We start from the raw sequence: 15,927 nt of genomic DNA, 5'->3' as shown, positions 1-15,927 counted from the left end.
AGCACGCCGTTTTTCATCATTTTTGAGGATTTGAAAAAAATAAAAAAATAAAAAAACATGGGTTATAGCCCATCGTTTTTTGAATTTTTGAAAAATAAAATTAACCTTGTTATTCATCATTTTTGACCATGGGCTATAGCCCATACCGTACGGCATACGATAGCACGCCGTTTCTCATCATTTTTGAGGATTTGAAAAAAATAAAAAAATAAAAAAACATGGGTTATAGCCCATCGTTTTTTTAATTTTTGAAAAATAGAATTAACCTCGTTTTTCATCATTTTTGACCATGGGCTATAGCCCATACAGTACGGCATACTAAAGCATGCCGTTTTTCATCATTTTTGAGGATTTGAAAAAAATAAAAAAATAAAAAAACATGGGTTATAGCCCATCGTTTTTTTTATTTTAGATTTTTTTTTTAACCTCGTTTTTCATCATTTTTGACCATGGGCTATAGCCCATACCGTACGGCATACTAAAGCACGCCGTTTTTCATCATTTTTGAGGATTAAAAAATAATAATAAAAAAAAAAACATGGGTTATAGCCCATCGTTTTTTGAATTTTTGAAAAAAAAGAATAACCTTGTTTTTCATCATTTTTGAACATGGGCTATATACCGTACGGCATACTATAGCACGCCGTTTTTCATCATTTTTGAGGATTTAAAAAAATATATATAAAAAAAAAAAAAAGGGTTGTAGCCCATCGTTTTTTGAATTTTTGAAAAAAGAAATTAACCTTGTTTTTCATCATTTTTGAACATGGGCTATAGCCCATACCGTACGGCATACTATAGCACGCCGTTTTTCATCATTTTTGAGGATTTGAAAAAAATTAAAAAAACGATGGGTTATAGCCCATCGTTTTTTGAATTTTTGAAAAAAAAATGTAACCTTGTTATTCATCATTTTTGAACATGGGCTATAGCCCATGCCGTACGGCATACTATAGCACGCCGTTTTTCATCATTTTTGAGGATTTGAAAAAAATGAAAAAAACGATGGGTTATAGCCCATCGTTTTTTGAATTTTTGAAAAAAAAAATAACCTTGTTATTCATCATTTTTGAACATGGGCTATAGCCCATACCGTACGGCATACTATAGCACGCCGTTTTTCATCATTTTTGAGGATTTGATAAAATAAAAAAAACGATGGGTTATAGCCCATCGTTTTTTGAATTTTTGAAAAAAAAATGTAACCTTGTTATTCATCATTTTTGAACATGGGCTATAGCCCATACCGTACGGCATACTATAGCACGCCGTTTTTCATCATTTTTGAGGATTTGAAAAAAATAAAAAAACATGGGTTATAGCCCATCGTTTTTTGAATTTTTGAAAAAAGAATTAACCTTGTTTTTCATCATTTTTGAACATGGGCTATAGCCCATACCGTACGGCATACTATAGCACGCCGTTTTTCATCATTTTTGAGGATTTGAAAAAAATAAAAAAACATGGGTTATAGCCCATCGTTTTTTGAATTTTAGATTATTTTTTTTAACCTCGTTTTTCATAATTTTTGACCATGGGCTATAGCCCATACCGTACGGCATACTATAGCTCGCCGTTTTTCATCATTTTTGAACATGGGCTATAGCCCATACCGTACGGCATATATAGCACGCCGTTTTTCGTCATTTTTGAGGATTTGAAAAAAATGAAGAAAAGAAAAACATGGGTTATAGCCCATCGTTTTTTGAATTTTTGATTTTTTTTTTAACCTCGTTTTTCATCATTTTTGACCATGGGCTATAGCCCATACCGTACGTACGGCAAACTATAGCACGCCGTTTTTCATCATTTTTGAGGATTTGAAAAAAATAAAAAAATAAAAAAACATGGGTTATATCCCATCGTTTTTTGAATTTTTGAAAAAAAAAAAAACCTTGTTTTTCATCATTTTTGAACATGGGCTATAGCCCATACCGTACGGCATACTATAGCACGCCGTTTTTCATCATTTTTGAGGATTTTTAAAAAATGAAAAAAAAAAAAAAACATGGGTTATAGCCCATCGATTTTTGAATTTTAGATTTTTTTTTTAACCTTGTTTTTCATCATTTTTGACCATGGGCTATAGCACATACCGTACGGCATACTAAAGCGCGCCGTTTTTCATCATTTTTGAGGATTTGAAAAAAATGAAAAAAAAAAAAAAAACATGGGTTATAGCCCATCGTTTTTTGAATTTTTGAAAAAAAATATTAACCTTGTTATTCATCATTTTTGAACATGGGCTATAGCCCATACCGTACGGCATACTATAGCACGCCGTTTTTCATCATTTTTGAGGATTTGAAAAAAATAAAAAAACATGGGTTATAGCCCATCGATTTTTGAATTTTTGAAAAATTAAATTAACCTTGTTATTCATCATTTTTGAACATGGGCTATAGCCCATACCGTACGGCATACTATAGCACGCCGTTTTTCATCATTTTTGAGGATTTGAAAAAAATAAAAAAACATGGGTTATAGCCCATCGTTTTTTGAATTTTTGAAAAATAAAATTAACCTTGTTATTCATCATTTTTGAACATGGGCTATAGCCCATACCGTACGGCATACTATAGCACGCCGTTTTTCATCATTTTTGAGGATTTGAAAAAAATAAAGAAATAAAAAAACATGGGTTATAGCCCATCGTTTTTTTAATTTTTGAAAAATAGAATTAACCTCGTTTTTCATCATTTTTGACCATGGGCTATAGCCCATACCGTACGGCATACTAAAGCACGCCGTTTTTCATCATTTTTGAGGATTTGAAAAAAAAAAAAAAAAAAAAAAACATGGGTTATAGCCCATCGTTTTTTGAATTTTTGAAAAAAAAAAATTACCTTGTTTTTCATCATTTTTGAACATGGGCTATAGCCCATACCGTACGGCATACTATAGCACGCCGTTTTTCATCATTTTTGAGGATTTGAAAAAAATAAAAAAACATAGGTTATAGCCCATCGTTTTTTGAATTTTTGAAAAATAAAATTAACCTCGTTTTTCATCATTTTTGACCATGGGCTATAGCCCATACCGTACGGCATACTAAAGCACGCCGTTTTTCATCATTTTTGAGGATTTGAAAAAAATGAAAAAAACGATGGGTTATAGCCCATCGTTTTTTGAATTTTTGAAAAAAAAAATTAACCTTGTTATTCATCATTTTTGAACATGGGCTATAGCCCATACCGTACGGCATACTATAGCACGCCGTTTTTCATCATTTTTGAGGATTTGATCAAAATAAAAAAAACGATGGGTTATAACCCATCGTTTTTTGAATTTTTGAAAAAAAAATGTAACCTTGTTATTCATCATTTTTGAACATGGGCTATAGCCCATACCGTACGGCATACTATAGCACGCCGTTTTTCATCATTTTTGAGGATTTGAAAAAAATAAAAAAACATGGGTTATAGCCCATCGTTTTTTGAATTTTAGATTTTTTTTTAACCTCGTTTTTCATCATTTTTGACCATGGGCTATAGCCCATACCGTACGGCATACTAAAGCACGCCGTTTTTCATCATTTTTGAGGATTTGAAAAAAATAAAAAAATAAAAAACATGGGTTATAGCCCATCGTTTTTTGAATTTTTGGAAAAAAAAAAAAACCTTGTTTTTCATCATTTTTGAACATGGGCTATAGCCCATACCGTACGGCATACTATAGCACGCCGTTTTTCATCATTTTTGAGGATTTGAAAAAAATAAAAAAAACATGGGTTATAGCCCATCGTTTTTTGAATTTTTGAAAAATAAAATTAACCTTGTTATTCATCATTTTTGAACATGGGCTATAGCCCATACCGTACGGCATACTATAGCACGCCGTTTTTCATCATTTTTTGAGGATTTGAAAAACATAAAGAAATAAAAAAACATGGGTTATAGCCCATCGTTTTTTGAATTTTTGGAAAAAAAAAAAAACCTTGTTTTTCATCATTTTTGAACATGGGCTTTAGCCCATACCGTACGGCATACTATAGCACGCCGTTTTTCATCATTTTTGAGGATTTAAAAAAAATGAAAAAAAAAAAAAAACATGGGTTATAGCCCATCGATTTTTGAATTTTAGATTTTTTTTTTAACCTCGTTTTTCATCATTTTTGACCATGGGCTATAGCACATACCGTACGGCATACTAAAGCATGCCGTTTTTCATCATTTTTGAGGATTTGAAAAAAATGAAAAAAACGATGGGTTATAGCCCATCGTTTTTTGAATTTTTGAAAAAAAAAATTAACCTTGTTATTCATCATTTTTGAACATGGGCTATAGCCCATACCGTACGGCATACTATAGCACGCCGTTTTTCATCATTTTTGAGGATTTGATAAAAATAAAAAAAACGATGGGTTATAACCCATCGTTTTTTGAATTTTTGAAAAAAAAATGTAACCTTGTTATTCATCATTTTTGAACATGGGCTATAGCCCATACCGTACGGCATACTATAGCACGCCGTTTTTCATCATTTTTGAGGATTTGAAAAAAATAAAAAAACATGGGTTATAGCCCATCGTTTTTTGAATTTTAGATTTTTTTTTAACCTCGTTTTTCATCATTTTTGACCATGGGCTATAGCCCATACCGTACGGCATACTAAAGCACGCCGTTTTTCATCATTTTTGAGGATTTGAAAAAAATAAAAAAATAAAAAACATGGGTTATAGCCCATCGTTTTTTGAATTTTTGGAAAAAAAAAAAAACCTTGTTTTTCATCATTTTTGAACATGGGCTATAGCCCATACCGTACGGCATACTATAGCACGCCGTTTTTCATCATTTTTGAGGATTTGAAAAAAATAAAAAAAACATGGGTTATAGCCCATCGTTTTTTGAATTTTTGAAAAATAAAATTAACCTTGTTATTCATCATTTTTGAACATGGGCTATAGCCCATACCGTACGGCATACTATAGCACGCCGTTTTTCATCATTTTTTGAGGATTTGAAAAACATAAAGAAATAAAAAAACATGGGTTATAGCCCATCGTTTTTTGAATTTTTGGAAAAAAAAAAAAAACCTTGTTTTTCATCATTTTTGAACATGGGCTATAGCCCATACCGTACGGCATACTATAGCACGCCGTTTTTCATCATTTTTGAGGATTTAAAAAAAATGAAAAAAAAAAAAAAACATGGGTTATAGCCCATCGATTTTTGAATTTTAGATTTTTTTTTTAACCTCGTTTTTCATCATTTTTGACCATGGGCTATAGCACATACCGTACGGCATACTAAAGCACACCGTTTTTCATCATTTTTGAGGATTTGAAAAAAATGAAAAAAAAAAAAAAACATGGGTTATAGCCCATCGTTTTTTGAATTTTTGAAAAATAAAATTAACCTTGTTATTCATCATTTTTGAACATGGGCTATAGCCCATACCGTACGGCATACTATAGCACGCCGTTTTTCATCATTTTTGAGGATTTGAAAAAAAAAAACAAAAAAAAAACATGGGTTATAGCCCATCGATTTTTGAATTTTAGATTTTTTTTTTAACCTCGTTTTTCATCATTTTTGACCATGGGCTATAGCACATACCGTACGGCATACTAAAGCACGCCGTTTTTCATCATTTTTGAGGATTTGAAAAAAAACAAAAAAACATGGGTTATAGCCCATCGTTTTTTGAATTAAAAAAAAAAAAAATTAACCTTGTTATTCATCATTTTTGAACATGGGCTATAGCCCATACCGTACGGCATACTATAGCACGCCGTTTTTCATCATTTTTGAGGATTTGAAAAAAAAAAAAAAAAAAAAAACATGGGTTATAGCCCATCGTTTTTTGAATTTTTGGAAAAAAAAAATTACCTTGTTTTTCATCATTTTTGAGCATTTGAAAAAAATAAAAAACATAGGTTATAGCCCATCGTTTTTTGAATTTTTGAAAAATAAAATTAACCTTGTTTTTCATCATTTTTGACCATGGGCTATAGCCCATACCGTACGGCATACTTAAGCACGCCGTTTTTCATCATTTTTGAGGATTTGAAAAAAATGAAAAAAACGATGGGTTATAGCCCATCGTTTTTTGAATTTTTGAAAAAAAAAATTAACCTTGTTATTCATCATTTTTGAACATGGGCTATAGCCCATACCGTACGGCATACTATAGCACGCCGTTTTTCATCATTTTTGAGGATTTGATAAAAATAAAAAAAACGATGGGTTATAACCCATCGTTTTTTGAATTTTTGAAAAAAAAATGTAACCTTGTTATTCATCATTTTTGAACATGGGCTATAGCCCATACCGTACGGCATACTATAGCACGCCGTTTTTCATCATTTTTGAGGATTTGAAAAAAATAAAAAAATAAAAAAACATGGGTTATAGCCCATCGTTTTTTGAATTTTAGATTTTTTTTTAACCTCGTTTTTCATCATTTTTGACCATGGGCTATAGCCCATACCGTACGGCATACTATAGCACGCCGTTTTTCATCATTTTTGAGGATTTGAAAAAAATAAAAAAATAAAAAAACATGGGTTATAGCCCATCGTTTTTTGAATTTTTGGAAAAAAAAAAAAACCTTGTTTTTCATCATTTTTGAACATGGGCTATAGCCCATACCGTACGGCATACTATAGCACGCCGTTTTTCATCATTTTTGAGGATTTTAAAAAAATGAAAAAAAAAAAAAACATTGGTTATAGCCCATCGATTTTTGAATTTTAGATTTTTTTTTTAACCTCGTTTTTCATCATTTTTGACCATGGGCTATAGCACATACCGTACGGCATACTAAAGCACGCCGTTTTTCATCATTTTTGAGGATTTGAAAAAAATGAAAAAAAAAAAAAAACATGGGTTATAGCCCATCGTTTTTTGAATTTTTGAAAAAAAAAATTAACCTTGTTATTCATCATTTTTGAACATGGGCTATAGCCCATACCGTACGGCATACTATAGCACGCCGTTTTTCATCATTTTTGAGGATTTGAAAAAAATTAAAAAAACATGGGTTATAGCCCATCGTTTTTTTAATTTTTGAAAAAAAAAATTAACCTTGTTATTCATCATTTTTGAACATGGGCTATAGCCCATACCGTACGGCATACTATAGCACGCCGTTTTTCATCATTTTTTGAGGATTTGAAAAAAATAAAGAAATAAAAAAACATGGGTTATAGCCCATCGTTTTTTGAATTTTTGGAAAAAAAAAAAAACCTTGTTTTTCATCATTTTTGAACATGGGCTATAGCCAATACCGTACGGCATACTATAGCACGCCGTTTTTCATCATTTTTGAGGATTTTAAAAAAATGAAAAAAAAAAAAAAAAACATGGGTTATAGCCCATCGATTTTTGAATTTTAGATTTTTTTTTTAACCTCGTTTTTCATCATTTTTGACCATGGGCTATAGCACATACCGTACGGCATACTAAAGCACGCCGTTTTTCATCATTTTTGAGGATTTGAAAAAAAAAAAGAAAAAAAAAACATGGGTTATAGCCCATCGATTTTTGAATTTTAGATTTTTTTTTAACCTCGTTTTTCATCATTTTTGACCATGGGCTATAGCACATACCGTACGGCATACTAAAGCACGCCGTTTTTCATCATTTTTGAGGATTTGAAAAAAAAAAAAAAAACATGGGTTATAGCCCATCGTTTTTTGAATTAAAAAAAAAAAAAGTTAACCTTGTTATTCATCATTTTTGAACATGGGCTATAGCCCATACCGTACGGCATACTATAGCACGCCGTTTTTCATCATTTTTGAGGATTTGAAAAAAAAAAAAAAAAAAAAAACATGGGTTATAGCCCATCGTTTTTTGAATTTTTGAAAAAAAAAATTTACCTTGTTTTTCATCATTTTTGAGGATTTGAAAAAAATAAAAAAACATAGGTTATAGCCCATCGTTTTTTGAATTTTTGAAAAATAAAATTAACCTCGTTTTTCATCATTTTTGACCATGGGCTATAGCCCATACCGTACGGCATACTTAAGCACGCCGTTTTTCATCATTTTTGAGGATTTGAAAAAAATGAAAAAAACGATGGGTTATAGCCCATCGTTTTTTTAATTTTTGAAAAATAAAATTAACCTTGTTATTCATCATTTTTGAACATGGGCTATAGCCCATACCGTACGGCATACTATAGCACGCCGTTTTTCATCATTTTTGAGGATTTGATAAAATAAAATAAAACGATGAGTTATAACCCATCGTTTTTTGAATTTTTGAAAAAAAAATGTAACCTTGTTATTCATCATTTTTGAACATGGGCTATAGCCCATACCGTACGGCATACTATAGCACGCCGTTTTTCATCATTTTTGAGGATTTGAAAAAAATAAAAAAACATGGGTTATAGCCCATCGTTTTTTGAATTTTTGGAGAAAAAAAAAAACCTTGTTTTTCATCATTTTTGAACATGGGCTATAGCCCATACCGTACGGCATACTATAGCACGCCGTTTTTCATCATTTTTGAGGATTTTAAAAAAATGAAAAAAAAAAAAAAACATGGGTTATAGCCCATCGATTTTTGAATTTTAGATTTTTTTTTTAACCTCGTTTTTCATCATTTTTGACCATGGGCTATAGCACATACCGTACGGCATACTAAAGCACGCCGTTTTTCATCATTTTTGAGGATTTGAAAAAAATGAAAAAAAAAAAACATGGGTTATAGCCCATCGTTTTTTGAATTTTTGAAAAAAAAAATTAACCTTGTTATTCATCATTTTTGAACATGGGCTATAGCCCATACCGTACGGCATACTATAGCACGCCGTTTTTCATCATTTTTTGAGGATTTGAAAAAAATAAAGAAATAAAAAAACATGGGTTATAGCCCATCGTTTTTTGAATTTTTGGAAAAAAAAAAAAACCTTGTTTTTCATCATTTTTGAACATGGGCTATAGCCCATACCGTACGGCATACTATAGCACGCCGTTTTTCATCATTTTTGAGGATTTAAAAAAAATGAAAAAAAAAAAAAAAACATGGGTTATAGCCCATCGATTTTTGAATTTTAGATTTTTTTTTTAACCTCGTTTTTCATCATTTTTGACCATGGGCTATAGCACATACCGTACGGCATACTAAAGCACGCCGTTTTTCATCATTTTTGAGGATTTGAAAAAAATGAAAAAAAAAAAACATGGGTTATAGCCCATCGTTTTTTGAATTTTTGAAAAAAAAGAATTAACCTTGTTATTCATCATTTTTGAACATGGGCTATAGCCCATACCGTACGGCATACTATAGCACGCCGTTTTTCATCATTTTTGAGGATTTGAAAAAAATAAAAAAACATGGGTTATAGCCCATCGTTTTTTGAATTTTTGAAAAATAAAATTAACCTTGTTATTCATCATTTTTGAACATGGGCTATAGCCCATACCGTACGGCATACTATAGCACGCCGTTTTTCATAATTTTTTGAGGATTTGAAAAAAATAAAGAAATAAAAAAACATGGGTTATAGCCCATCGTTTTTTGAATTTTTGGAAAAAAAAAAAAACCTTGTTTTTCATCATTTTTGAACATGGGCTATAGCCCATACCGTACGGCATACTATAGCACGCCGTTTTTCATCATTTTTGAGGATTTAAAAAAAATGAAAAAAAAAAAAAAAACATGGTTTATAGCCCATCGATTTTTGAATTTTAGATTTTTTTTTTAACCTCGTTTTTCATCATTTTTGACCATGGGCTATAGCACATACCGTACGGCATACTAAAGCACGCCGTTTTTCATCATTTTTGAGGATTTGAAAAAAATGAAAAAAAAAAAAAAAACATGGGTTATAGCCCATCGTTTTTTGAATTTTTGAAAAAAAAAATTAACCTTGTTATTCATCATTTTTGAACATGGGCTATAGCCCATACCGTACGGCATACTATAGCACGCCGTTTTTCATCATTTTTGAGGATTTGAAAAAAATAAAAAAACATGGGTTATAGCCCATCGTTTTTTGAATTTTTGGAAAAAGAAAAAAAACCTTGTTTTTCATCATTTTTGAACATGGGCTATAGCCCATACCGTACGGCATACTATAGCACGCCGTTTTTCATCATTTTTGAGGATTTTAAAAAAATGAAAAAAAAAAAAAAACATGGGTTATAGCCCATCGTTTTTTGAATTAAAAAAAAAAAAAGTTAACCTTGTTATTCATCATTTTTGAACATGGGCTATAGCCCATACCGTACGGCATACTATAGCACGCCGTTTTTCATCATTTTTGAGGATTTAAAAAAAAACAAAAAAAAACATGGGTTATAGCCCATCGTTTTTTGAATTTTTGAAAAAAAAATTTTACCTTGTTTTTCATCATTTTTGAGGATTTGAAAAAAATAAAAAAACATAGGTTATAGCCCATCGTTTTTTGAATTTTTGAAAAATAAAATTAACCTCGTTTTTCATCATTTTTGACCATGGGCTATAGCCCATACCGTACGGCATACTTAAGCACGCCGTTTTTCATCATTTTTGAGGATTTGAAAAAAATGAAAAAAACGATGGGTTATAGCCCATCGTTTTTTTAATTTTTGAAAAATAAAATTAACCTTGTTATTCATCATTTTTGAACATGGGCTATAGCCCATACCGTACGGCATACTATAGCACGCCGTTTTTCATCATTTTTGAGGATTTGATAAAATAAAAAAAAACGATGAGTTATAACCCATCGTTTTTTGAATTTTTGAAAAAAAAATGTAACCTTGTTATTCATCATTTTTGAACATGGGCTATAGCCCATACCGTACGGCATACTATAGCACGCCGTTTTTCATCATTTTTGAGGATTTGAAAAAAATAAAAAAATAAAAAAACATGGGTTATAGCCCATCGTTTTTTGAATTTTTGGAGAAAAAAAAAAACCTTGTTTTTCATCATTTTTGAACATGGGCTATAGCCCATACCGTACGGCATACTATAGCACGCCGTTTTTCATCATTTTTGAGGATTTTAAAAAAATGAAAAAAAAAAAAAAACATGGGTTATAGCCCATCGATTTTTGAATTTTAGATTTTTTTTTTAACCTCGTTTTTCATCATTTTTGACCATGGGCTATAGCACATACCGTACGGCATACTAAAGCACGCCGTTTTTCATCATTTTTGAGGATTTGAAAAAAATGAAAAAAAAAAACATGGGTTATAGCCCATCGTTTTTTGAATTTTTGAAAAAAAAAATTAACCTTGTTATTCATCATTTTTGAACATGGGCTATAGCCCATACCGTACGGCATACTATAGCACGCCGTTTTTCATCATTTTTGAGGATTTGAAAAAAATAAAAAAACATGGGTTATAGCCCATCGTTTTTTGAATTTTTGAAAAATAAAATTAACCTTGTTATTCATCATTTTTGAACATGGGCTATAGCCCATACCGTACGGCATACTATAGCACGCCGTTTTTCATCATTTTTTGAGGATTTGAAAAAAATAAAGAAATAAAAAAACATGGGTTATAGCCCATCGTTTTTTGAATTTTTGGAAAAAAAAAAAAACCTTGTTTTTCATCATTTTTGAACATGGGCTATAGCCCATACCGTACGGCATACTATAGCACGCCGTTTTTCATCATTTTTGAGGATTTAAAAAAAATGAAAAAAAAAAAAAAAACATGGGTTATAGCCCATCGATTTTTGAATTTTAGATTTTTTTTTTAACCTCGTTTTTCATCATTTTTGACCATGGGCTATAGCACATACCGTACGGCATACTAAAGCACGCCGTTTTTCATCATTTTTGAGGATTTGAAAAAAATGAAAAAAAAAAAACATGGGTTATAGCCCATCGTTTTTTGAATTTTTGAAAAAAAAAATTAACCTTGTTATTCATCATTTTTGAACATGGGCTATAGCCCATACCGTACGGCATACTATAGCACGCCGTTTTTCATCATTTTTGAGGATTTGAAAAAAATAAAAAAACATGGGTTATAGCCCATCGTTTTTTGAATTTTTGAAAAATAAAATTAACCTTGTTATTCATCATTTTTGAACATGGGCTATAGCCCATACCGTACGGCATACTATAGCACGCCGTTTTTCATCATTTTTTGAGGATTTGAAAAAAATAAAGAAATAAAAAAACATGGGTTATAGCCCATCGTTTTTTGAATTTTTGGAAAAAAAAAAAAACCTTGTTTTTCATCATTTTTGAACATGGGCTATAGCCCATACCGTACGGCATACTATAGCACGCCGTTTTTCATCATTTTTGAGGATTTAAAAAAAATGAAAAAAAAAAAAAAAACATGGTTTATAGCCCATCGATTTTTGAATTTTAGATTTTTTTTTTAACCTCGTTTTTCATCATTTTTGACCATGGGCTATAGCACATACCGTACGGCATACTAAAGCACGCCGTTTTTCATCATTTTTGAGGATTTGAAAAAAATGAAAAAAAAAAAAAAACATGGGTTATAGCCCATCGTTTTTTGAATTTTTGAAAAAAAAAATTAACCTTGTTATTCATCATTTTTGAACATGGGCTATAGCCCATACCGTACGGCATACTATAGCACGCCGTTTTTCATCATTTTTGAGGATTTGAAAAAAATAAAAAAACATGGGTTATAGCCCATCGTTTTTTGAATTTTTGGAAAAAGAAAAAAAACCTTGTTTTTCATCATTTTTGAACATGGGCTATAGCCCATACCGTACGGCATACTATAGCACGCCGTTTTTCATCATTTTTGAGGATTTTAAAAAAATGAAAAAAAAAAAAAAACATGGGTTATAGCCCATCGATTTTTGAATTTTAGATTTTTTTTTTAACCTCGTTTTTCATCATTTTTGACCATGGGCTATAGCACATACCGTACGGCATACTAAAGCACGCCGTTTTTCATCATTTTTGAGGATTTGAAAAAAATGAAAAAAAAAAAAAAACATGGGTTATAGCCCATCGTTTTTTGAATTTTTGAAAAAAAAAATTACCTTGTTATTCATCATTTTTGAACATGGGCTATAGCCCATACCGTACGGCATACTATAGCACGCCGTTTTTCATAATTTTTGAGGATTTGAAAAAAATAAAAAAACATGGGTTATAGCCCATCGTTTTTTGAATTTTTGAAAAATAAAATTAACCTTGTTATTCATCATTTTTGAACATGGGCTATAGCCCATACCGTACGGCATACTATAGCACGCCGTTTTTCATCATTTTTGAGGATTTGAAAAAAATAAAGAAATAAAAAAACATGGGTTATAGCCCATCGTTTTTAGAATTTTTGGAAAAAAAAACAACTTGTTTTTCATCATTTTTGAACATGGGCTATAGCCCATACCGTACGGCATACTATAGCACGCCGTTTTTCATCATTTTTGAGGATTTAAAAAAAATGAAAAAAAAAAAAAAACATGGGTTATAGCCCATCGATTTTTGAATTTTAGATTTTTTTTTTAACCTCGTTTTTCATCATTTTTGACCATGGGCTATAGCACATACCGTACGGCATACTAAAGCACGCCGTTTTTCATCATTTTTGAGGATTTGAAAAAAATGAAAAAAAAAAAAAAACATGGGTTATAGCCCATCGTTTTTTGAATTTTTGAAAAAAAAAATTAACCTTGTTTTTCATCATTTTTGAACATGGGCTATAGCCCATACCGTACGGCATAATATAGCACGCCGTTTTTCATCATTTTTGAGGATTTGAAAAAAATAAAAAAACATGGGTTATAGCCCATCGTTTTTTGAATTTTTGAAAAATAAAATTAACCTTGTTATTCATCATTCTTTAACATGGGCTATAGCCCATACCGTACGGCATACTATAGCACGCCGTTTTTCATCATTTTTGAGGATTTGAAAAAAATAAAGAAATAAAAAAACATGGGTTATAGCCCATCGTTTTTTGAATTTTTGGAAAAAAAAAAAAAACTTGTTTTTCATCATTTTTGAACATGGGCTATAGCCCATACCGTACGGCATACTATAGCACGCCGTTTTTCATCATTTTTGAGGATTTTAAAAAAATGAAAAAAAAAAAAAAACATGGGTTATAGCCCATCGATTTTTGAATTTTTGAAAAAAAAAATTACCTTGTTATTCATCATTTTTGAACATGGGCTATAGCCCATACCGTACGGCATACTATAGCACGCCGTTTTTCATCATTTTTGAGGATTTGAAAAAAATAAAAAAACATGGGTTATAGCCCATCGTTTTTTGAATTTTTGAAAAATAAAATTAACCTTGTTATTCATCATTTTTGAACATGGGCTATAGCCCATACCGTACGGCATAATATAGCACGCCGTTTTTCATCATTTTTGAGGATTTGAAAAAAATAAAAAAACATGGGTTATAGCCCATCGTTTTTTGAATTTTTGAAAAATAAAATTAACCTTGTTATTCATCATTTTTGAACATGGGCTATAGCCCATACCGTACGGCATACTATAGCACGCCGTTTTTCATCATTTTTGAGGATTTGAAAAAAATAAAGAAATAAAAAAACATGGGTTATAGCCCATCGTTTTTAGAATTTTTGGAAAAAAAAACAACTTGTTTTTCATCATTTTTGAACATGGGCTATAGCCCATACCGTACGGCATACTATAGCACGCCGTTTTTCATCATTTTTGAGGATTTAAAAAAAATGAAAAAAAAAAAAAAAACATGGGTTATAGCCCATCGATTTTTGAATTTTAGATTTTTTTTTTAACCTCGTTTTTCATCATTTTTGACCATGGGCTATAGCACATACCGTACGGCATACTAAAGCACGCCGTTTTTCATAATTTTTGAGGATTTGAAAAAAATGAAAAAAAAAAAAAAACATGGGTTATAGCCCATCGTTTTTTGAATTAAAAAAAAAAAAATTAACCTTGTTATTCATCATTTTTGAACATGGGCTATAGCCCATACCGTACGGCATAGTATAGCACGCCGTTTTTCATCATTTTTGAGGATTTGAAAAAAATAAAAAAACATGGGTTATAGCCCATCGTTTTTTGAATTTTTGAAAAATAAAATTAACCTTGTTATTCATCATTTTTGAACATGGGCTATAGCCCATACCGTACGGCATACTATAGCACGCCGTTTTTCATCATTTTTGAGGATTTGAAAAAAATAAAGAAATAAAAAAACATGGGTTATAGCCCATCGTTTTTTGAATTTTTGAAAAATAGAATTAACCTCGTTTTTCATCATTTTTGACCATGGGCTATAACCCATACCGTAAGGCATACTAAAGCACGCCGTTTTTCATCATTTTTAAAGATTTGAAAAAAATGAAAAAAAAAAAAAACATGGGTTATAGCCCATCGTTTTTTGAATTTTTGAAAAAAAAATTAACCTTGTTTTTCATCATTTTTGAACATGGGCTATAGCCCATACCGTACGGCATACTATAGCACGCCGTTTTTCATCATTTTTGAGGATTTGAAAAAAATAAAAAAACATGGGTTATAGCCCATCGTTTTTTGAATTTTTGAAAAATAAAATTAACCTTGTTATTCATCATTTTTGAACATGGGCTATAGCCCATACCGTACGGCATACTATAGCACGCCGTTTTTCATCATTTTTGAGGATTTGAAAAAAATAAAGAAATAAAAAAACATGGGTTATAGCCCATCGTTTTTTGAATTTTTGGAAAAAAAAAAAAACATTGTTTTTCATCATTTTTGAACATGGGCTATATCCCATACCGTACGGCATACTATAGCACGCCGTTTTTCATCATTTTTGAGGATTTAAAAAAAATGAAAAAAAAAAAAAAAACATGGGTTATAGCCCATCGATTTTTGAATTTTAGATTTTTTTTTTAACCTCGTTTTTCATCATTTTTGACCATGGGCTATAGCACATACCGTACGGCATACTAAAGCACGCCGTTTTTCATCATTTTTGAGGATTTGAAAAAAATGAAAAAAAAAAAAAAACATGGGTTATAGCCCATCGTTTTTTGAATTAAAAAAA

This window comes from Protomyctophum parallelum (assembly GCF_964188405.1).
Source record: "Protomyctophum parallelum genome assembly, chromosome: 14".
NCBI lineage: Eukaryota > Metazoa > Chordata > Actinopteri > Myctophiformes > Myctophidae > Protomyctophum > Protomyctophum parallelum.
The sequence above is the reverse complement of the archived record's forward strand: the minus strand, read 5'-3'. Positions refer to the sequence as shown.